This window comes from Agelaius phoeniceus, chromosome Z (genome assembly GCF_051311805.1).
Source record: "Agelaius phoeniceus isolate bAgePho1 chromosome Z, bAgePho1.hap1, whole genome shotgun sequence".
Taxonomy (NCBI): Eukaryota; Metazoa; Chordata; class Aves; order Passeriformes; family Icteridae; genus Agelaius; species Agelaius phoeniceus.
The window spans coordinates 37,427,260-37,451,494 of NC_135303.1; the positions used below are offsets into that span (position 1 = coordinate 37,427,260).

Here is a 24,235-nt window from a genome sequence, read left to right on the forward strand (position 1 = left end):
GAGCCTGCAAAACGCTGCCTTTTTAGGCATAAGGAGCCTTTTCAAGACCCAAGTAGCTCAGGGCTGGAAGCAAAGCTTGAAGCAAAGCTACCTCTGTCAGGTTTTTCCATGTCAGAGTCATCCTCTCCCCAGGGCTTCCAGACCAGGGTTGCAGGCTCTTCATCCTCACTTGGTGCTCTGCTCTGCAGCTCTGGGACCTCAGCCTGAAAGTCGCTGCCAACATTGATGTGTCTAAAGGAAGAAGGAGGTGGAGGTGAGAAAGGCAAGTGGTCAAGAGAGCCTTGCTGTGCACCCACAGGCTTGAACCAATCCCAGCCTGACTCTGAAAGAGCAGTTCTCCTCCTCGCCATTCCTCCAGTTTGCTGTCCTTTAACCCTAGGCCAAAACTCACGGCTGAATCTGGGCTCTTGCTTTCCTTTTCATTGTGCCTCTCCTTTCCACCTGAAAGAGATCAAAGCAATGCTCCAGTTCAAAGTCCTTCTGCCAAGGATGTGTCAGTAGCCTTCCTTCTCATCCTCATCATTGCAAAGCCCGAGCTCCCATGTCCCAGCTCCTTTCTCTTTGCTGTCATTGCTGCCTTTTTGACATGGAATGTCCTAGGCAGGACCCTCCAGCAGTCAGCAGCTTCCTCAGGAGGGCAAGCAGAAGGCCATGCACTACTCTCTTCACTCCCGGGGCCACGGAGAAGAGCCAAGAGAATGGCAGGGGAGATGTGCCAGTGCAGGCTTAGGTTGGATCGAAGGAAAAGCTTCTTCAGCCAGAGGCTGCTTGGGCACTGCAACAGCCTCCCCAGGGAAGGGGGCACAGCACCAAGGCTGACTGAGCTCCAAAAGTGTTTGGACACTGCTCTTGGGCACAGGCTGTGATTGTTGAGGCTGCCCCGGGCAGGCCCTGCAGTTGGGCTCAGTGATCTTTCAGAATCCCTTCCAAGCCAGAAAATTCTGTGCTACTGTGATTGTGCTCTTGAGGAGATGGCATTTGACGGCCGCCCCTGAGCATGAGGTAGAACCAGCCCTATGTGCACTGAAAAAAGAATCTCTAAAGATCTTAAAATAGAAGGGATCTATAGGCGATGTAAATACGTAAGTAGATAAGAATTGCTGATCCCAGATGGTTTTTGAAGTTGAAAGCCTGTGTTTGCAGAGAAGCCCAGTCAAATGCTTCCATGCCCTGAACGACAGGGATGCCAGAGGAGAAGTGGCATCATTGTGCTGTTTGAAGCTTTGGAGCGGGTGTGAGCAGAGTCAGGGCATAAGGGGATTTGTTGACACTGAAGCCCTGACCTGCTCAGCCAGGAACAATTTGTTTTGGGGTCAGCACAAGATAGTTTGAGGACTGAAATGGGTGCTAAGAACGTTTAATCAGGTGATGCGTGGACGAGGATCTGCAACTGCACTGGGACACCTCTCTAGGTCCTCTATGGAAAGGTCTGTGTTTCCCCTGGAGGCAACACAATTCCTTCAGAAGCTGCACCCTGCTTTCACGTGGAAGCTCGTCTGGGGAAAGTGAGCACGCAGCCTGTGTGTCGTGCTTGGTGGGAGAGGCAGCTGGAGCCTCCTGCCCCTGTGCTAGTGCTTTGAGGGCAAACGGGGATTTTCTTACCTTGGAGGGTTCCCAAGTGCTCTGGGGATGCCCGGAGGCAGACGAGGAGACCAGGATGTCGGTGCAGAGGCCGGGTCTGGCGCTGAGTGCAGAAGGCGGCTGCTCAGGGACAGCCCAGGAGCTGATCCTGCAGCTGCTGCTCCAGCGCTGCTCCAGCAGCGTTCCAGCAAGGGCCGCAGGAGCAGGAGACAACGACAGTTGCTATGGGCACAGCCCAACATTCCATCTAGAACCCCCGGGGGAGCCATGGGACAGAAAGGGGCATGGGCCGCCTCTGCCCCTTGTACTTCTTCTGCTGCAAGTTTGCTCTGAGAAGCTTCCCATTGGGCCTTTTCTCCTCAGTCGTCTGATGAGACGGGCAAAAGCAGTGCAGGGACAGCCCTGGCTCTTCCCGGTGCTTCTCTGCAAGGTGCCTCCAGCTGAAGGTGCACAGGAGCCTGCCTCTGTGCAAGGGCCCAGACCTCATCTCCTGCCCTGGAGAACCAGAAGGGCTCCTCCCACTGGCTCTCCTCCAGCTCTGAGAGGAGCTGGAATTTGCAAGTTGCCTAGCGCAGAGCCAACTCCAAAGCTTCCTCTTAAAGTGGAGGCATTCATCCTGCCCCCTTTCTCAATTCTCCTTTTGCTGCCCAATAATGTCACTGCATGGTTTCCCTCCTTTGGGCCTCTGAGCTGGTCTCTCACCTCATCACTCCTCCCTTGAAACTTGGAGAAACAGGATCTTTTTCAGGCCAACTGATGGGGACACACACACACACACCCAGGGACAGCACACGGGCATTTCTCTAGCAAACATTCAGGCAGAATTTCTAGATCCCTCTTCCAGCTCCCTTGGAGAAGCTCGGTGGTTGTCCCAAAAGACTCTGGCATTCCTCTAAGGAAGCAACACTTACAGAATTGCCTTTCCACACTGCTGGCCTTCACATTGCTTTTAACGCCTAGATCCCAGATATGAGAAAAAGCCAGGCAGCTTTGCTGCTTTCCTGCCTGTCCTTAAGGAAAAGCAAATCTTGCTTCAGTCCCAATCTTGCTTCCTTCCCAGCCTGCATGTTACCCACTGGCCAGCAAACTGAGGGGGCAGCTGGAACAAGTCCCACTGCAAGGCAGATACTTTGTAGCCTCCAAAGCCCACCTGCACCGGCTCCATCAGACAAGGGCAAGCTTGCCTCGGCTTCCCAGAAGCAGCCTGCCAATTGCCCCCTCCCTCGCCCCCTCTCCATCCACCCTCCACAGCCCCTGCCACCAAAGCCTTGCTAGGCAGGGCCGTTTGCTGGCCTGTCCCATTCTGGTAACACTTTGGATAACTTCCAATGGTTGTCACCTATTGCTAGTAGGGAGGATAGAAAAGGTTGCTGTAGTTTAACCAAGTCACTTCCCACTGTGATTAATTTTTTCAGCACCACTTCTGAATCGATGGTATTTAGTACTCTCAGTCCAGTCTCTAGCAGCCCAGTGAGATCCCTTTTACTCTTAAAGTTAGAGGGCAATCGTTTCTGAACCTATGTTGTCCAGTCCATAAAAGGATTTCTGAGAAATGGGGCACACTCCGGTCAGATGTCCGAAGCATTTACTTGTATTCCCATTCCTACTCGCTTCAGAGACCATTCTGGATTAACCAGCAGTCTCTGAATTCCTGTTTTCTTAATAGCATACGGCCCAATTCTAGGAATCATAGGAACTGTAGGCTCCTCTTCTACTTCTGGAATAATTGGCTTTTGGGCCAATAACAGCTTTCTTTTGCATTGGTGGGGTAGTTCTGGTCTTGTTCTTAGGATATTCAGTACACACTTGAGTGATGTTAAAGTCAAGATCATACCTTCTTACTGCACACCCCTCTATTTTTAGTCTAAACTCTGGACACTTACTCAAACATTTGTCACAGCATTCAGAGCTAATCCGAATGAGTTTCACAGGTGGATGGTAAGCCTCATGGAAGCCATCTTGCACCAATGCATAGTTACATCCCTAAACATTTCTCCCTTCTCACAAATGTGCATTCGTGACCTTTAGAATCTCATTTATGGCCTTAGGAGAGTGGGAATCGTAGGCCCTCCCTTGGCACCAGTATATTCCAGTTACGTTGTACCCCATGGTATTGCATTGGCTCCTGTTCCAACCATGGCAATGGATATAATGGTTACGACCTTCTCCATTATCTCTATGATTTCTCTAAGTCCATTTATTCGCTGTTCCGGGTGAGCTTCAGCCTCAGTTCATTGTCGCCTGGTATCACTTTCCGGACTCTCTCAGGGGCTTTCTTCACTCGGGAGTGATGGGTCCAGGCCTTCTGTTCTTTGATTTTGATTGTAGTAAAGGTGGTGAGGAGCACTTGGAATGGTCCTTGCCACTGCAGTTCCAGGGTCTTTTCTGCAAAAGATTTAACATATACATAATCCCCAGGTTGTACATCGTGTACTGGTCCATCTAATTATCTGGTTTGAGCTCCAGCCACATATTTTTCAATTTCTCTCAGTTGTTTATTCAGGGCTACCATATACTTGTGTAGGGTTTCCTCCCCTACTTGTGTAGCTGTGGTTCCTTCTTGAACTGCATATGGTCTCCCATAATATTTCAAAGGGGCTCAATTTTTCTTTTGTCCTTGTTTTTTTCCAAATTTGCAATAATGCTAATGGGAGAGCCTGGGGCCAAGGAAGGTTTGCCTCCTGTCCCAATCTTACAATTTGCTGCTTAATCAAATGATTCATCTTTTCCACCTGCCCACTTGATTGAGGATGATATGGAGCAGCTCCAAGTCTATTCCCAGGTGGTGGCTAATTTGTTGCTAAATTTTTCAAATAAAGTACAGCCCTCTATCTGAGGATATGGTGGCTGGAACTCCAAACTTCAGTATTATTTCTTGCAACAGCACTTTGGTTACTGTGCGCCGGCAGTTCATATACAGACACAAACGGGACGGGGCTGCTATGACAAGCGTCTTGAGCTATTTATTTTCAGCATCAGTCTCATTACAGGGTTAAGGCAATGAAGAGATGCTAACAGCAATGAAGGGATGCTAACAGCTCGCTGGTCAGGTAGCAGGCTAAAGAAACTTAACGTTACAACATACCATAAAGCTGTCTTAGCCAATTACATAGAGCAAAAGCATACTGACAGTAGTTCTATCCAATCACTTTAAGCACATATAGCTTTGGTTAAAACAATGGTGACCTATTCTTGCATACAATAGCCCGTTTATAAGAGACAAAGCACAGAGCACCATTCACATTTAACCTTCTAAATATCTACTAAATAAACTTGGTGCAACTTAGAAAGCTAAACTACACAGCTCTATTGTTCTATTTCCCATGTCTTCGCTATAGCTTAGATATCTTTTCTGCTGCTTTAGCACTGTTCAGTATTTCGGCTGTAACTGAGGCCTGTCTTCTGCAGTTTTCCCAAAACCTTCTGATTTTATGGATTCCCACAGTTATCTCTCATGCCTTAGCTGTCCTAGTAGGGAAAGTTTCTGGCCAACCTGAAAAGGTATCAGTCAATACCAGGAGATAACGATATGCCCCCTTCCTGGCTAATTCTGTGAAATTGATTTACCACTGTTGCCCAGGTCTGCAACCTTTCCCAGATTGTCCAACTTTAGGCTTTGGGATGTTTTTAGGATTAGTTTGGAGGCAAAGGCTACACTGATGAGTTATCTGAATTACTGTGCCCTGTAGGTTCCTGGCCATAATTTTCCTTTCAGATGGTTATAGAGGGGATCTACTCGCCAATGTGTTTTTTCATCTTCCTTTTGCACTAATGACTACAGCAAGTAGGAAGGCATTGCAAGTTTCCCTTCCTCTGTTACAGGCCATCCTTCTTGATTATAATCTGCTTTTTCTCTTTTAATAAGTTTCTTATCCTTTTTATTGTACACTGGCTTACCTTCAATATTTTGAAATTTTTCCATCTGGGATCGATGTTGCCTCAATTGTCTCCTCAAATACCTCACCTTTGGCTGTGTCTTTTGCCTCTCTTTCTGCCAGCATGTTTCCTTCTTCCAATTCAGAGCTCTTTTGTTGGTGTGCCTTAATGTGCATGACAGCTACATTCTTAGGTAGTTGTACTGCATCTAGTACTCTCAGTACCTCTTGTGCATGTTTAATATTCTTCCTTTGTGAATTCAACAGTCCTCTCTCTCTCCAAATGGCTCCATGTACATGAACCACTCCAAATGCATACCTTGAGTCTGTGTAGATGTTAATCTCTTTTCCTTTCGCCAGCTCTAAGGCTCAAGTTAAGGCAACTGTTTCAGCCTTTTGTGCAGAGGTGTTTGCTGGCAAAGGTCCAGGGACTCCATTACCTCTCTGCTTGTAGTAACCACATACCCAGCATGCCTTTTTTCACTGATGACATAGCTGCTTCCATCAGTAAACCAGGTCTCAGCATCTTCAGGTGGGGTGTCCTTCAGATCTGGGCAGCTGGGGTAGGTGGCTTCAGTGGTCTCTAGACAGTCATGGATCACTGGTTCTCCCATACTCCCGCTGAGGAAGGAAGCTGGGCTCACAATGTTAGTTATCACGATTTCAATATCATCTTGTTCTACTAGTATAGCTTGGTACTTCAGAAACCTCTGTGGGACGAGCCAATGTCCCCCTTTTGCCTCAAGGACTGCAGACACCATGTGGGATATTAGCACAGTCATCTTCTGGCCTGGGGTGAATTTGCACGCTTCTTGGATGTTCACTGCCACTGCTGCAACGGCTCTGAAACACCTTGGCCATCCTTTAGCTGCCGTGTCCAGCTGTTTGGAGAGATAAGCCACTGCTCTCTGGTACAGGCCTAAGTTCTGTGCTAATATTCCAAAGGCAATCCCTTCTTTTTCGTGGGAAAACAGGAAAAATGGTTTACTCGCATCTGGAAGTCCCAGAGCTGGAGCTGACATGAGGGCCTTCTTTAGCTGGTTGAAGGCTTGGGTTGCTTCTTTTGTCTACTGAAGATCTCTGCTCCCTTCTGTGATCAGGGCATATAAAGGTTTAACAAGCAACCTATAGTTATAAATCCATGGCCTGCACCACCCAGTCATGCCTAAAAGGGTTCTCAGTTCTTTCACTGTCTGAGGTCTCAGGGTCTGGCATATTGCTTCTTTGTGATCCTGCCCCGAGGTCCTTTGTTCAGCACTCACTTCATAACCTGGGTAAACAACTGTTTGCCTCACCATTTGGGCTTTCTTCTGGGACACTTGATACCCCTGTAGGCCCAAAAAGTTTAGGACGCTTACTGTTCAGTCCACACGTCTCCTGGGTCTGGGCAGCTATCAGGAGGTCATCCTCATACTGGAGCAACTGTCCTTCTCCTGGTGGAGGTTGCCAAGACTCTAAATCCTTGGCAAGTGTCTCCCCAAATATAGTGGGGGAGTTCTCGTACCCCTTTGGTAGTACACACCATGTGAGCTGGTTCCTCCATCCAGTTCTGGGATTCTCCCATTCAAATGCAAAAATCTTCTGGCTGGCTTCATGGAGAGGGAGGCAAAAGAAAACATCCTTTAAATCTAAAATGGTAAGCCAGGCTAGTTCAGGTGTTAAACGAGTTAACAAGGTATAGGGAAGGATTAGCAACTACTGGATACAAGTCTTCAGTTATTTTGTGAACAGCCCTCAGATCTTCTACTAACCTGTATCACCCATCAGGCCTCTTTACTGGCAAAATGGGAGTGTTAAAATCAGAATGGCATTCTTTTAACAGTCCTGTTTGCAAAAAGTTTTCTATGATTGGGCTAATCCCTTCTCTGTCTTCCTTCTTTAGGGGGTATTGTTTACCCCTCACTGGTCGTTCTCCTTCTTGGAGCTTGATTTCTGTGGATAATGCATTCTTTGCTCTGCCTGGTATATTAGAAGCCCATACCCCAGGGAATACCTGATCCATTATTTTCTTGAAGTTTTCCTCTTCTTCAAGAGAAATTTCAGTTTCTTTGGTTATTAACATTAGGCTTAACAACTCCACATATTTTTGGTCCATTACCTCTAAACTAAACTAATTTCTCTGTTTTTAAATAGTATTTTTGCATCCAGTTGCTCTAGCAGATCCCTGCCCAAAAGTGCAGATGGAGCATTAGGCATATATAAGAGTCAGTGAATCCCCCGTTGCTTTCCCAATTTATACCTTAATGGTTTGCAAAAATATGCTTTTTCAGATTGACCAGGAGCCCTCTTTACTATAACATTATAATTTGTTAGAGGTATTAGAGCCTTATTCAACACTGAAAATGTTGCCCCTGTGTCCACTAAAACTTCCACTTCCTTTTCTTCATTCCTCAGTTTAACTATAACCAGAGGGTCCCCTAGGGTAGGGCTCTCCAGTCCTCCTCAGTCCTCCTTCATATGAACAACCACCCTTTCTCCTCTCCAATCGCCATTTCTCTGTTCATCACCCCTTCTTTGTTCTGGGCACTGGTTTTTCCAGTGTCCAAATTTCTTGCAAAATGCACATCTTTTCCGAGTCAGGGTGGTCCTTGTCTTGGCGGGCCTTGCTCATGTTTCTCCCTTTCTCCCTCCCTTACTACTGCTACTAATTTCTTCATCCCTTATCTATACCCTTCTTCCTGATTACTAAAGACTCTCCATGCTTCATCCAATACAGTCTCCAAGTCCTGGCTATTTGGGCCCCGGATCTTCTGGAGTTTCCACCTGATATCTCCTGTGGATTGTCCTAAAAATAAATTGATTAGTTGTTGTGTCCCTTCATCTGATCCAGGGTCCAGGGATTGTGTCCCTGCATTGTGTCCCACAGGTGATCTAAAAGTTCAGAAGGTGTTTGAGAGGGACCTTGTTTAGCAGCATATAAGGCTGACCAATTTATGGTTTTAGGAATTGCTCGTTCTAGTCCTTTCACTATAAAGTCTCCGTATCTCTTAAGTTGTGCTAATTCATTGGGTTCATTGGGATCCCACATCGGATCCTGAAGAGGAAATAGATCTTTGATATACTCTTGTGCTGTCACACAAGCATCTTCAGCTAAATCTTTGGCTACCTTCAAAACCAACTGCTTCTCTGTTTCTGTCAAGGCATCAAGTAGTAACTGCATGTCTGCCCAATCAGGTGAATGCTGCTTAATCATAAACTTCAACCTTTTAGCAACCCCTATTGGGTCATTCTGATAACCCTTAGCAGTCCTTTCCCAAGCCTCCAAATCCATTGAGTAAAAGGGGACCTCAATTATCTTTGGTTCCCTTTTAGGGTTGTAGCTTGCCTTAAGGGTACTTGTATAACTCCTTTAGTTTGTTTTCTGGCTATTTGTGAGTTCATTCTAGTTTGCTTTCTGGTCCTTAATGCTATCAGACCTTGTGGGGAAAGCTTGGGGCTTGGTTCAGATTCATCCCATTCACTATCGCTACTAGGCAACGGTGGGTAAAGCCTCCATGGTTCCCTTGAGTCAGGAGTTGGTGGGGAAACCTCTACCTCAATTACTGTTTTTCCCAGGGCAGATGAACCAGAAGATAAGTTAGGGCAGGCTAAAGTTGGTGAGGGTTCTGATTTTACTCATTCCTCTACCCTCCCTCCTTCCTGTTTTCTAGGGGGTGGTAAAAGTGCCTCTACCATCCCTTGTTCTAAGATCTCTGTTGGATGCAATTTACTTGGGTGTGAGCATCTTTCATTTATTGAGCATGTGCTACAACACCGTTTGAGCTTTTCCCTGTTAGCTTTATTATCCTTTTCAAGAGCCAGTACCAGTGGATCAGATGGTGGCCTAATCCCACAATCCCTTTGCCACTTGGGGTGACTTTGAAGGCTGATATCAGCATAAGTCACCTCTTGCCACTTCTGCTCACGCCTAAGGAAAAGCATTAACTGTAATAGTGTCTCACAGTCCAGTGTACCACTTGCTGGCCACTTCAGTCCTCCATCAGGTCTATCGAGTGTCCACCACTGTGTGCAAAATTTGACAAGTTCTCTTTTAGTTTCACTCCCACCATAGCCCACCAGCTCTTTCTAGTGTGTTAAGATACACCCTAGAGGTCTTCCTCTGGGAATCTCTTTGCTCTCATTTGCCCCCAAAGCTTAAGATTTTATTTTTCACAACGGCTTTTGACCTTATCCCAGTTCTTTAGTTTCACTTGGGTTCCCTCTGGTACAAAAATATGCTGGCCACACTCAACTCTAAGAATTTCCACTGGTTTCTTTAAGGTTCCTGAAACCCCATTTTCCCACAACTCGAATATTTTACTGCTGCTGTGGGCCTCCCGACCAATTGCCAACAAAATTCGTATAGCTGTCTGGGTAGTCTTTTGTTCTTTTGTAAGACAGGGAGCACAAGTTCCTCTCTTAGGTATTAGCTACCTATACCTTTGTGGGACCCACAGACTGCACACGGAAACACAATCCATGGGTTACAGTAGCAATCTTCCTCTGGGCAGGGGAATACCCCTGAACCAAGCTCTGGATTCTTGTGCCTCCTGTTCCTGGTCATCTAGTTGTGCTAGCAATCAAAAGGGATAAAACAGCTTGTTAATTAATTTTTCTCTTTCCTTTAAAAGAAAGGCTTAGCAATATGTCCTTCAAAACAGGGTTCGGAGCAGCAGCTAAGGAAAGAACTCACAGTTCGACAAAAGTGGGGGGGGGGAACCTCCTTTTTCTTCAATCTAAGAAAACCACACAATGTAGTCAGGCACTCTACCCAAGGTGCAGGTTATTCATTACTTATTAAATCAGGTCCTCTGTTATGCTTTGCTCTGGGTATATTGCTATTAAAATACGTTTAAAAATTGTAAGTAACTTTTCATACACTGTAGCGAGTGTGCAGCTGAAAGCCAAGGCTATCTCTTGTCCCGCTGTAACCAAAGAACAGATGGGAACCTTGCAAAGTATCAGCCGAGTTTCGGCAGAAATTTCACGATTCCGCGTTGCACCAACAACTGTGTGAATCACTACTATTACCCGTTCCAAAGCTTTTCGGATTCCCCACCAAATTTCTCTCACCCTAAGATCAAAAATGTTACAAACCACGGAGTTCAACTGCGTACCTCGGCACCAAAGAAACCCCTCCGCTGCCTCTCCCAGCAGTAGTTCAGGGCGCTCTGCTTTCTGCATTCAACCAAAGCCTGAGTTTCTTTTTCTGGCAGAGACCTGACTCCAAACACAAATAGTTTAGGCTCACAAAGAAAACAGCTAGGGGTTTTTTCATGACCCCAAACACACTCAACAAAAAATTTAACAAGGTCTTGCTAAAAATCACACAAATTTTGGCCGGCGCACAGCACACAAATCCCTCCACAAGAAGTGGGAGGGGGGGGGGAGGGTAAGCCACCAACAGTTTAAAGTATTACCACACACTCCAGCAACTGCAAACCTCACATAAAAGTAAAAATCATCAAAACACTCACTTGCCAAACTCTCTCAGGGGTTAAAAAGACATATCCCGAGGCTACAAAGCCTGGACTCCCCTCCGGTTACCCGAGAAACAAATGACTCCCAGATAACCAGGACTCTTTTAACTAAGAAGTGAACGAATTTAGCTCACTCAAAGCCCTTTTCACCTAACAATACATCAAGTAAAATTTTACAGCCAAAAACACATACGACCCAGGCCCACACACAGCCTAATTCCCCTCTAACACGCAGTCCAAGCACAGTACAAACACTTTAAATCAGTCTGCTCTCCCAAACAAAGTGTCCCTCCACAAATCAGGTGGGGGTTTCAAAAACCTTTTGCAACTTCAAGCTTATAAAACTCTCAAAAACACTTACAAAGGTTAATAACACACCCCAAATCAGACAAATTATAATACTTACAACACAAACTCTCACAAACCACAGCAAATACGGTACATAAATAGTTTTCTACAAACCAAACACACAAAATCACAAAACCACCAAACAAACATAGATCCGTTTACAATACACACACAGAGTGGGGCCACAACCAAGATTGTCTGCAACCCACAACGGGACCCTTCGTGTCCCAAAAATTCGGACTAGCCACTCAAATGATGGATCACTGAGGTGCACCTTTAGATTACAGACTGAAACTGGAGCCACCACTGCTCCGATCCAAATTCACAACACTGCTGCCGCCGTCTCCACTAGGAGACACAGACTACCAGACCCCTGGGTCCCCACTACGGGACACGGATCCCCAGATCCCCACTACGGGACACAAGTTACCAGACCACTGCAACGAGACATCTCTCGTGTCTTATTTACTGCTTATATAATAAGGTACCTTTCCCCAAATAGAAACATACATTTTGTTTCCAGCAGGTTCTGGTCTTTCCCCAGGTAGTCAGTGGGATCGCAGGATCCCTCTTCCTGGAAATTTCTGGTGGGCGCCCAGAAGAGTCCCGGACTCCCACTGGCCCCACAGCCAGAGAGAGAAGATTTGCTACCTGGCTCGCCAGATGATTTATCAAAAATATGGATATTGATCTAGTACCGATATCCAACTGTGTCGGACAAAGACTCTCTAACAGTTTAATTCTAGAAAGTGTATGTTTATTGTGAAGAGTGCAGGACAACTCCCAAATACACACCGCAATTTACAGGTGATTACAGAGTCCTTTTATCTATACAAGTATAGAATACCCAAAATACAAATGCATAGTCATAACTTTGGTACATCCCATTCCCTGCTTCGTATGGTAATTAGTTCAAAAAATTTAAGCATGTGCAGTTTGCTCCTTTAAATGGGTATGTGGTCCCTTTCATGGGGAGGGGTCCCAAAATCAGGAAGTAAATGAAGTCTTCCTCATTCTGACCTTTCTACCATTTCAATGCAAATATGACAAATGAACCCTTGGTAGAACTCCCATTCCCTGTCCTCAATTACTAGTTAACTACTAACTCTTAACTTCATCAAGGCCGACCCATTTTTTTTAATTAACTCTAATAAACCTTATCTCTAACTAAAACCTCAGCCGCTTCTAAAATCCCTAAATTCCTTGAAGTTTATGTCTCAAGAAGATGCTCTGATGGAGCCCTTGGTTTTAGCAGGACTGGCAATACAAACTCCAAAGCCTCCAGAGCCCTGGAATGTTCCCTCCTGTGTCATGGCGTGCCTAAGCTGCTCAGTGCTTGGAAGCTGTGTGCTCCCGACAGGCTGTCCCATTCCTGGCTTTGCGCTGCTTCCAGGTGGCCCAAGGCCCTCCCCCTTGGCAGAGGGGCCCTGCCCCGCCCCGCCCCACGCACCCCCTGACAGCTGCCCCACACTGCCCTACCTGCCTTGCAGAGATGTTATTCCCCTGTGCCCTGGTGTCCCACAGTGCCAGCTGCAGTTCAGAGCAGGGCAGGAGGAGGGACCAGGCCCTGCTTGTCCCCCCTTGCTGGCAATCACTTGGTATAGAAGAGTAAAGGAGGGCTGAAATGGGACATCCTCCTAACAGTGGCCTCTCTTAATTAAACCTTTGGGACACCAAAGTGCTCTGCCCTGAGGGCCCACACTGGGCTTTCCATGCTAAGGTGCCATGCTTCCTTCTCTAAGCCCTACACATGGCTGGTTGCTGTGAGCTGACTTGGAAATGGGGAAAATGAGATACTTTCAAATGGAGGGAACTCTTCTGGGTAACAAGTGCAGTGTTTCAGCAAGAGAATTTCAAGGTAGTTCTGGGCCCTTCAGCAATTGCATAGATTTTCAGATGCCACCCTCAGCATTCAAAGTGGGAAGAGCCCAGGTAAAGCTCCTTTCAAGGCCCTGTGCTGTCCACCATCAGAGGACATGTCTGCGCTGAGTCACCAGGAAAGCAAGCTAAGCCAAGGCTCATGGGGTGAACAGAGTTGATTTGCAGAGGAGTTGCGTGCACTTTTTTCCCCCTCCCACCAGGATTTTGTTCCACTTTCAAGATGCCTCCTGTGTCTGCGTCAAGATTTTGACAGAGAAGGGAATGACTGCATCTCATTTGTACTGGGATGTGGCTATCCAAATTTCTGCACGGAATCTTACAGGGAGCATGGAGCTTGGGCAAACATCTGTCCCACTGTCAGCAATGGAGAAAGACAGGGAAGCTGACTCAGTGATCAGAATCCGATTTTATTGTGGGATACAAGCACTCATAGACTATTTTAGGGAGACTAGTAAGGTGTACTACAATGATTAGGTTGAAATCACATACACAAACTTATGCATATAACAGCATCTCTTGCTTGCATTGTTCTATAGGATTTTCTTTTTCTGCTAAACCTGTCTCATTAAATCTTCTTGCTATCTCGATCTAATTTTCAAAGTTCCGTTTGCTTTTGCCAAGGCATTTTATCTATCAATTCTCTTATGCCAATAAGGTCCAAAGTACTCTCTGTCTCGTGCACCCCAATATCTCCCCCTTCTGTGTCAACCAAAACCACCCCTTTAATGGTCTTATTAATTAATCTCTGCACACATTGAAACAAGCAAGGTATCACGATTAATATAATTATTATCAAAATCACCACATGCATACCTATCCTAAAGAAATCCTTTAGCCAGGGAGCTAGACCCCAGCCACTAAACAGGTTATCTAGCCAAAATCCAGATTCTACTCATAGTTTAAACACACTATCCTTCAGCTGTTGTTTGCTTTTATGGATAGATTCCAAGTGATCAGAAAGGTTCACGCAACACATTCTATCAAAATCTTCGCAGCCATGACCTTGTGCTTGGAGCACAAAAATCTATTGCAGCTCTATTTTGCAAAGTAGCATGCCTTATACTACACACATCCATTAATAGGTTTGACAAAGCAGAGCTAGTGGCATTTGTCTGTTTTGCCAGCCAGCAAGCCATCTCATTTAATTGGATTAAGGCCTTTTTTGCAGCCAATTTTGGCAAAAGTAAATAGGCCAAATTCATTTGGGTCTCAGACCACAGAGACACTTCATCATTGCAGTATTTATCAAATGCATGTAAACTGCACCTTATTCTGTGGGGATATTTGTGCTGTAAAATCATGGATGTGTTAGGTGTTAGCACAGTCAATCGTCCCAGACTACAGGAACCTCCTTGTACGTGCAAAGGGATTGCAGCCCAGGCCTGATCTCCACAGACCAAAAACATTCCTGATGGCAGCCTTAGGGGGGCATTGCTAGATTTAGAAGGGCTGCCAGAATTGTAATTACACCAAAAGGTTTGATTCTTATACACAGGGTGATAGGGAGAAACATCCCAAGCTTTAGACTGATTTCTTCCTGTGTATTTAAAATCAACACAAAAATCCATTTTTACAGAACCCAGGAGCTCCAAGGGGAGCTTCTTGGGGATCCAAGGGTGCTTCAGGAAGGTAGGGGGTCCACTGATCTCATGCATCAACAGGATTTGAACTCTGCACCACACTTTCAGTATTTTTTGGTATTGGCCAATTGTCTAATGGCAAGGCCAACTAGACAGGTTGAAAATGGATTTTCTGGGGATGCAGTGGCCAAGCATAGGGTATCTTGTTTTGTTGCATTGGCTAGAGTTATCCAAACATTTGTTTTGGGTTGGTCAACAGGCCAAGCTGTGTTAGTAAAACAAAGCAGTGCTAACAAGCATAAGCAGAGCATCCATTTTAACTCCATTCTATGTTGCAGCAAAAAAACCCCTTTTTTGATTTTAATTTCCAAGCATATCTTTTAGCACATTCCCTTTTTGTCCTCTCCCAAGCTTGTTCAGGGACTGGCCAGATATAAGGCACTACATTTTTTTATTTGCACTCTACTTTGCAAAGATGGCTATTTTCAGCTTCCTCAAAACTTCCCTCCTGAGAATAGGGAGGCGAGGGCTATCCCTTTCCTCGTGGCCTACTACAGTTAAAAATTCAATGGCTTTATACTTTATTTGTAACTCCACGTCATAACATGATGCACACCATGCTTTTGCCAAAAGGGCTCCGTGATACCACCGATCTCCACACTTTTTACATTGACATAAAACCCAGGGTCCACAGTTTCCTTTGCAGGTGGGACAGAAGATGTTGGTCATGAGCTGCAGTCTCTGTGTGGTTCCTCCTCCCCCTCCTCTTCTGAGAGCTGGGTAGCAGCCTGGTCTCTGTCAGGTGCTGTTAGAGGTTCCCAGAATGGTTTCACATTTCTTGCAGGGATCCAACGAGGTCCCTTTTCTGTGGAAATACAAGCAAACCCCCCCTCCTCCCCCCCCTCCCCCCGCCATGTGACCAAAGGGTAAGGGCCAAGGATTTTGCCAGATTCTAGGTCACAGATCAGTACCAGTGGTTTTTCCTTGCAGGAAAGAGATGTGGATGATGCAAAATGCCTAGTCATAGGGGGATTTAAATCCATCATGGAACAGTTAAAAAAATTAAAAACATATAGGGCTTTCTGTAGTCTTTCAGCAGGTGTATCTCTGGCTCCTGCCTTCTGTTGGGCCAGGAGATGCTTGAGGGAGCCATGGGCTTGCTCTATAATGGACTGCCTGCTGGGTGAGTGGGGTATGCCTGTCTTGCGGGTAATTCCCCATAAAGAGAAAAAATTTGCAACTTTATGGGAAATGTATGAGGGGCCATTATCTGTCTTAATCTGTTGCAGAATTCCTAATGTGGCAAAGGCAGCAGTGAAATGATGACAAGTGTTCTCTGCTGTTTCTCCTGTGTGGGCTGAGGCAAACAGAGCACCTGAAAAGGTATCAATGGAAGCATGCACAAATTTCAAACGACCAAATTCAGGAAAGTGTGTCACGTCTGTTTGCCAAATTTGTAGGCTCTGTAAGCCTCTCAGGTTGACCCCTGTGCATTAGGAAGAGAGCAATGCTGACAATCAGGACACATAGCAATGATACCAGAAGCTTGTTCTGGAGTAAGCTCAAAAAGCCTTACTAAAGCCCCAGCATTCTGGTGAAAAAATGAGTGATTTACCTGAGCGTGCTCTATTTTGTTTGGCAAAACATGTTGCACCAATAAGGTTAACAAGTCTGCCTGGGTGTTGCCTTCTGTAAGAAACCCAGACAAATTGGAATGCGACCTTATATGCATAACAAAGTAAGGAACAGCCCTTTGATCCAAAAGAAAAACTAGTAGTTTCAACCAGTAAAAAAGAACATAATTTCTAACTTGTTTGAAGACAGAGGCTTCTGCTCTAGGCACAATTTCGGCTACATAGGCAGAGTTTGTTATTAGGTTAAAAGGTGAGCTGAATTTCTGAAACACTCTGACTACAGCAGCTAATTCTACAATTTGTGGAGACCCTTCAAAAACAGCAATATCAGATTGCCAGGTTCCGGTATCAGAATCCCTCCACACAATCACTGATTTATGGGTTTTCTCAGAACCATCCGTGAATATTGTCACAGCTTGCAAAGGAGTGTCACTTCTCCGTGGCTTTGGGACCAAGTTAAAAGAACAGCTTAACATCTTGTGCCTAGGTGGATGGATAGATATCTGCCCTGGGTAATCTGCTAAAGCAATTTGCAATTTCTCAGATTTCTGTAGCAACCAGTCCAAACAGAACTTTGTAAGAGGTAAAAAGATGCGGTCAAAATCCCTTCCAGCCAAGGAGGTTAGTCTTTGACGAGCTTTGACAATTAACACGGCCATAAGTTCATCTTGCATGGAAATAGTCTTGGGCGTATTGTTAGGCAAAAAAGACCCATTCAATAATTAACAGATGGTCTGGTTTTTCTGAGTCCCATTGAAATATCAAGGCACATGCTTGCCTGTCAGGGTTTAGAATATTAGCCAAAGTGGTAACTCTGGAGCCCAGCAAGCTGACTGTCTCTGTGAGATAGCATCAGCTACCTTTTGAAGCACAGCTTGTGCCTTTGTGTCCAAATGTCTAGGTGATAAGAGAGGTCAGGCTCTCTCTTTAGCTGGGCAAACAATGGCTCCAATTCTGCATTTGAAATTCCAAGCAAGGGATGAACCCAGTTTATAGTCCCTAGTAATTTTTGTGCAATCGTGCAGAGTTTTGATTTCAGCTAAAATTTGCAAAGGTTGTGCCGAAATTGAGTGTGCTCCAATGCGCCAGCCCAGATATTTCCATGGGGAAATACGGGTCTGTAGTATATGGTAGAGATAATTCATGCTATAGAAGTAGATATATATATGTGTATAAAATATTGGAAAGATCAAAAGTTATGTTTCTGACCACTCTGGCTAGGAAGAGAGTTCTATTCTTATTTTAACCAGTTCCCGGACAGCAGTAAGATAATATCAGGTCTTTTAGCGTATGAATGGAATGGTCCCTGGCTGTTATGGGCGATTTCCTCTGGCTCCAACTTCGGGAGATAGCATCAGGACCTTCCCAGAATGGAATGTCTGGAGGAGCTCACAAGACATACACCTGGACATTACTTCATGGCGGTACTCAGAAACTAGTACATGTGAATGCATCTTCTGCCTGGACACTCAGACGTTCCTCTGCATCTCTGAGCTCACCTTTGTCTGTTTCTACATCTGTATGGATTCAACTATACATAAGAAGGAACACAAAGAAATATGTGGTCATCCCTGCCCCAGGCAGAATAAACTGTATATAAGCTGGCCACTGGAAGCACTCGGGGTGTACCTCTGGGGAAACGCTGTCTCTCTGTCAGCCGGAACCCTAGGTCACCCAGCGCTGTTCCCGGGACTGACGCTGTCTTGGCTGTGGTAATTTTTCCTTTTTTTCAAAATTTCTATTTTTGTTATTGATCTCATAAATCTTTGTTAAATTTTTCATAAATTTGGCTACCAATTTGATCATTTATAACAGGTCTTTTTAACCTTTTCAGAAGCAATGGTCAGACCTGGCAATGGGACAGCCTGGCTGACAGCCAGCACAGCTTCATCAATTCCAATCACAGTTTCTGCAGAGATCAAAATATCATCCATGTAATGATACAACAGAACATCAGGCATACGTTCCCAGATCGGACATAGGGTCCTTGCAACATAACGTTGGCAAATAGTGGGGCTGTTGCGCACGCCTTGCAGTAATACTGTCCAATGATATCGAATTAGTGGTTCCTGCATATTAATGGTTGGCAGAGAAAAGATGAATTTTGGCACATCGTCTGGATGCAGTGGAATATCAAAGAAACAATTTTTTAAATCAATCACTGTCAAATGCCAGTTTCTGGGGATCACGGGAGGGGAAGGGACCCCCGGCTGGAGGGCTCCCATTTCTTCTATTACTTCATTTATTTTCCGCAAGTCATGCAACAGCCTCCACCCCCCAGATTGCTTTCTAATCACAAACATGGGGAAATTCCAAGTGCTATTAGACGGGACCATATGTCCGTTTTCCAGCTGTATTTGTACAAGTTCTTGTAATATGCACAGTTTGTCTAATGACAGGAGCCACTGGTTCACCCACACAGGATCAGAAGTCTTCCAAGTCAGTTTGGGGGTGTCGCACATCCCAATAACCCCTAGATGAAAATTTGAATGCATAAAAATCCCCCACTGTGTTAAGACATCCCTTCCCCACAAAACCAGAGGAACAGAAAGCACAAAAGGTTTTACTCTGGCTATCTGCTTATCAGGCCCTGCTATCTGCACTAAGTGTTGCCTCTGCACGCTTTCATGGTTCTCACCCATGCCCTAAAGTATCTGAGGCACAGCCATCAGTGGCTACTCACCGGGCTATTGGCTTTTTGAGATAACAATCACATTGGCTCCGGTATCAATAAGTCCTGCCACGACTATGTCTTTACCTTTCAGAGTCCCTTTGAATTGGCATGTTGGAATGCTCAGAGGTAATACATTGTGTCCCTAAAATCTGTGGGACCCCTGTAGAACCAAAACCCCCCTCCCTTTATTCAGCTACCGGGGGTGCAGGCAGGGGTGCTGCAGGAAAGGGTATAAGTTGAGCTATATTGCTCCTACACAGGGCGGATGGGGGGGTCCAAGCCATCATCTTTATTTCCCCAAGGGAATCAGAGTCTATAGCCCCAGGAAGAACAAACAACCCAGTTATCGAGGTGGAAGATCTGCCTATAATCAAAGTGTGCATATTCTGTCCTGGCGGTCTGAAAACTCCTGTGAGAAGCAAATGGACAGATGAATCAAGCAATGTTACTGTGTCGGAGGTTGCCAGGTCCGTTCCTGCGCTGCCTGGAGTGGCTGGTTGTAAGTCAGCGACAATTGCTCGGCGGGCGAGGGCAGGGCCGATTGGAAGTTCACGGTTGCTCCCAGCTGCTGCGTCGGCTGTGGAATTTGTGTCCTCGCACGTCGCCGTCCCGCGCTGCGAGAGAAGTTTCCCTGCAAAGGCTGGCCATTGGGGTGGAACTTGGAGCGACATCTATTAGCAAGGGGAGGGCCTTTCCCGCAGCAAGGGCATACATCCGGAGCTTTAGGTTTCTGCGTTCTTTGGCAGTTTCTGTGGATATGTCCACATTCCCCGCAGCCAAAACAAGCCACCTGTTTCCCAGGGGTTAATTTCAGGATGGCAAAAGCATCCACTATGCCTTGCCCACAGCTTGATTTGTGACTGCTGTGGTGTGTTGTAATGTCCCCAAGCGGTGGCACACTTGTATCATTTGGAGTAAAGTGGGTTCAGGTTCAGGGGGGTAAAGATTTTAAAAGCTGCTTACAGTCCAGGTTGCTGTTCTCGATGGCCAGTTTGAGGAGTATAATCTCCCTGGCTTGCTCGCTATCGATTTGTCTCTCCAATATTTGTTTCCATTTGTCCACACACTGCAAGTAAGGCTCTTGCGGACCTTGTTTGATATTCATGAAGGAACTGTTGTGGAGTTTTGGCATCAGGAACCTTAAGGAATGCCAGGCGAGCTGCCCTAATATCCTGTAGGGCTTCTCTCGGTAAGGTGCCTCGGCCATTAGGCTTGGTATGCGCCCCCTCCCCCGCAAGGTGGTCAACAGTTAAGGAAGCCAGGGCTTGGCTTGCATGCCCTGCATACATTGCAATTAAATTTTCCAGTGCTTTTTTCCATTGCGGCATAAATATAGCACATTGTGTCAGTGTGAGCAACAGATGTGCAAAAAATTTACCATCATGAGGAGTCATGAGGTGAATAGCAAAGGTTGCTCTTAACAAATTACTGAAGTAGGGGGACCCCAGCCCACTCCACAGCGGTATGTATGGCACAGTTCCTTAATTTCTGAATGATCTAGGGGCTCCTATTGTGGATTTTCCCCCCTCCAGGTGAATTGCTCAGGGGCCAGAAAGATTTCTGCAGCAGTGTCAAGGTCTCTGTCCTTAAGGGCTTTCCTTTTTATCCAGAACCAATTGTTACGCGTATCTGAAGGGAGTAAGCTCGCATCTTTTTCAGGGTCAGGGTTGAAAGAGTCCAGCTCCCCTTCACTGCTAGAGTCAGTGTCTGTCGCATAAGCCATAAGAGCCCGGCGGCTCTGGGATGGCTGGCGGTGTGGCGGTGGGACTGGGGGTGGTGACCGGGCTCTATCCCTGGCACTCGCTAGGGAGGGCGTGCGGACAGGGGATGGGGAGCAGGATCTGGGCAGGTTTTGATCCGGCGCAGTTGCTGGGACTGGCTCAGGGTAGCCTCATAATCTGTAGCCTCGCAGTCTTCCCTGCACCCTCCCAGTTTTTAATTGCGTCCATGACCGCCTTCCAAGCAGGAAGCATTCGGAGCTCTGGCTCGTGCACAGGCAGCATAGCAAGGTCATAGAGCTTTATACCGACCTTGTCCCAGAAGTGGGGAGTAAATACAGAAGAAGGGGTAGTGTTGGGGACCATGCGTGACACCCATCGTAGAAGTGACTTAAGGTCATGCTTTGGGATGGGGGAGCCACGCCTGTCCAGAAGGGCAAGCATGGTTTCATAGACGTCCCTCTCTTTGGACATTTCCTTTCCCATTCCTTTAGATCCCCTGGCTCATCTGTCAAGTTGCAGCAGACAGGGATTGCGGGCCCAAATGCTGTTCTCTCACCGTCACGATCAGTTCCAGGGACTCGCTGACTGCCCACCAGTCAGGCCGGGTTTTCTTCTTCACTTGGGGCACCGAATGTGCAATGGGGAAATATGGGGAGACTGACTTGGTGATCAGAATCCGATTTCATTGTGGGATACAACTACTTATATACTATTTTAGGGAGACTAGTAATGTGTACTACAATGATTGGGTTGAAGTCACATCCACAAACTTATGCATATAACATCTCTTGCTTGCATTGTTTAATAAGAGCTTCTTTTTCTGGTAAACCTATCTAATTAAACCTTCTTGCTATCTAGATCTAGTTTTCAAAGTTCTGTTTGCTTTTGCTGAGGAATTTTATCTATTATTCTCATATGCTAATAAGGTCCAAAGTATTCTCTGTCTTGTGCACCCCAATAGCTGCTCACGGCAGCCTTTTCATTCTGCAAGCTCTGTCTGGAGAGTGAGTTCCCCCCCTGTTTGGTCCTGGAGACCAGGGCCTTTCATCTGCAGTCCCAGGTGGCACCAAGGGCTGCCCAGTGCCTCAGGCTGGTGTGACCCTAGCACAAACAACAGGAGACAGTGGTAAGCGGTTGTTCCTAAAGTCACATTCTTCAGGGACAATGTGCCGTATGTGTCCTTTGTCCAGCCCAGTCCCAGACCTAGGGATCAGATGCAGGCACTGCTGCTGCTGCTGCCGCTGAAATCAGCGAGGATTTGGTAGTTGGTTTCCATCCCCACAGAACGGGTCACTTATGAAGCCAGGTGCTGATGGTGCCCTGCAGATCTCTGGGCTGCACGGCTGTGAGGGAGCTGTCCCTTGTTGTTATTCTTCATCAGAGAAAGCCCTGCTGGCAAGATTGGCGTCTGTGGAATATTATTCCCAATATTTCCGGGTGGGACGTGCCTGGCCTCATCTGACCCTTGCTGCTGGGCCAAATGTGGCAGCTGTGCTGTTTCACCTCAGAGATACCTTTGGCTGGCTGGATGCTTCAGCTAGACACTTGGAACAAATCCAGGTATTGTAGAAACTCAGTTTACCTCTGGTGGAAAAGTTTCAGGCGACGGTGAAGAGAAAAAGGAGAGGATTCTATCAAAGAGTTTTCATCCAGAGTTTTATTCCAGGATGATAGACCTCTGAATCTTGTAACATCTCCCAACAGAATCCCGACTGCATGGTCCCGTCTCCTTTTAAGCCTGGGGACAGGGGGAGGGGAAAGCAGAGGTTGGCACACCTGGGGGTTGGGATAGGTGAAACAGGAAATGGCATCACACTGACCCATGCGTCAACAGAGCAAACCGGGAGTGTGCGAGTCTCTTCCATCTGTGTCTGTGGAGAGTGGTGACCTTTGAGATTAAGTGGGACAAAGTCAATTGCTTGTGGTCCCTCTGTGTATCTCCATGTTTGGTAATGCTGCTTGTTTGGTAAATCTGCCCGTAGCACAGCAGCAGGGGAAAAAGCCTCTCAGCTCTGCAGGTGCGATAAGCTGCCTCTGATGCACAGAAAAGCTGCATGTTGTCTTTATGAGGCAGAGAAGAACTGGTTTAGCAGTGAGAGAAGGTGGAATGATTCTTCTGATCTTTCCTTCTGTCTCGTACAGGCAGATCTCTGTGGCTCATAGGTGTGCCCCCGACTGGCAGCAAACGGGGGAATCCCCGGCGCCACAGCCAGGTGGGGCCATGAGATGCCGGGACCCACCGGGAGCACAGCCCTGGGTGGGCTCACCTGCAAATTGTGGGCAGACTGTGTCTTGGAGGTAGGTGCCACAGGCAAATCCATCAGTTTTGCCTCACCGGTGGCCAGGTCACAGAGGATGCTCTGCGGTTTGATATCCCGCTGCAGGACCCCACAGCTGCTGCAGTCTTGCACAGCCTCAGCACCTGGAGGAACAGCCCCTGCACCACCTCCTCCAACACGGAGCCCCCATGCCAGAAGGAAATCAAAGAGGTCCTGCGACCGCTCAGGGCACTCCATCACCAACGAGAAGTTATTAGGGAGCTCACATCAATCCATGAGCTGAACAACACCATGGAACCCAGTGGACACTTTGTCCAGCAGCTCCATCTCCCTGGGTACGTGGGTTCCGTCGGGCTCCAAGAAGACCACAAAGCTGTCAGTGAGGCTGATGCCGTGCCAGGGGTCTAGAAGCCCTCACCCAGCTCAGGATGCTCTGAGCCCTCCACTGAGCTCACGCCGCTCTCCCTCCAGGCGTCCTGGCGGCTTCCACTCTGCCGGGCCTGGGCTTACCCTTCCTGTCTTGTGCCGGGTTCTGCCGCTGGCCCCGGTCACTCACCAGCTCGCCCTAATGACGGATGCGATCCCGCAGCACACTTTTGATGGCCACCTGTGAGCCAAGAGGAGCAGCAGGCTGAGTTCAGATCCCGCCCTGCCGAGCCCCGTCCTCCACCTCCGCCGCCCACCACCATCCCCTCCACCCACCGGGGTAGCGTCCGCTGTCCACGTCCCCGAGCAGACGTTGCTGAAGCCACTGTGCAGCAGCAGCAGCAGCAAACCCAGCAGAATCGCTCTTGCAGGGCCTCCTGCGCTTTCCCTGCGGGTGAGATGTGGCTGTCGGCGTTCGGGCCGGGGCTGGGAACGGTCCCCGGCACCACCCTACGGCTCCCCAAGCGCCCCGGGCCGGGCTTCCCCATCTGAACGGGGCACCGGCCGTTCGGGCCGGGCGGCTGCTCTCTCCAGCTGCGGAGCTCGGTCTGGGCAAAGCGCTGCCGACTCCTCTATGGACTTCATCATTTGAGCAATGCTGCTCCAATCCGCAGACCATGAAACAAAAAGGGAAAAATCACCCACTTGCAAGAATGCCCAGAGTGTGCAGTGAAAAGAGGAAAAAAATGGACCCTTGCACAAGTCCCAGACTTAGATGCAACTCAAATGGAAAAATAAAGACGCTTGCATGACTTTGCAGGCTGTGCAAAAAAAGGA

The 24,235-nt window shown here is 47.1% G+C and overlaps 1 pseudogene; it reads right to left on the reverse strand.

The window, feature by feature from the left end:
- Positions 1–3,778: 3,778 nt before the first annotated feature.
- Positions 3,779–20,239, reverse strand: LOC143692257 (uncharacterized; annotated as a pseudogene).
- Between the last annotated feature and the right edge of the window lie 3,996 nt (positions 20,240–24,235).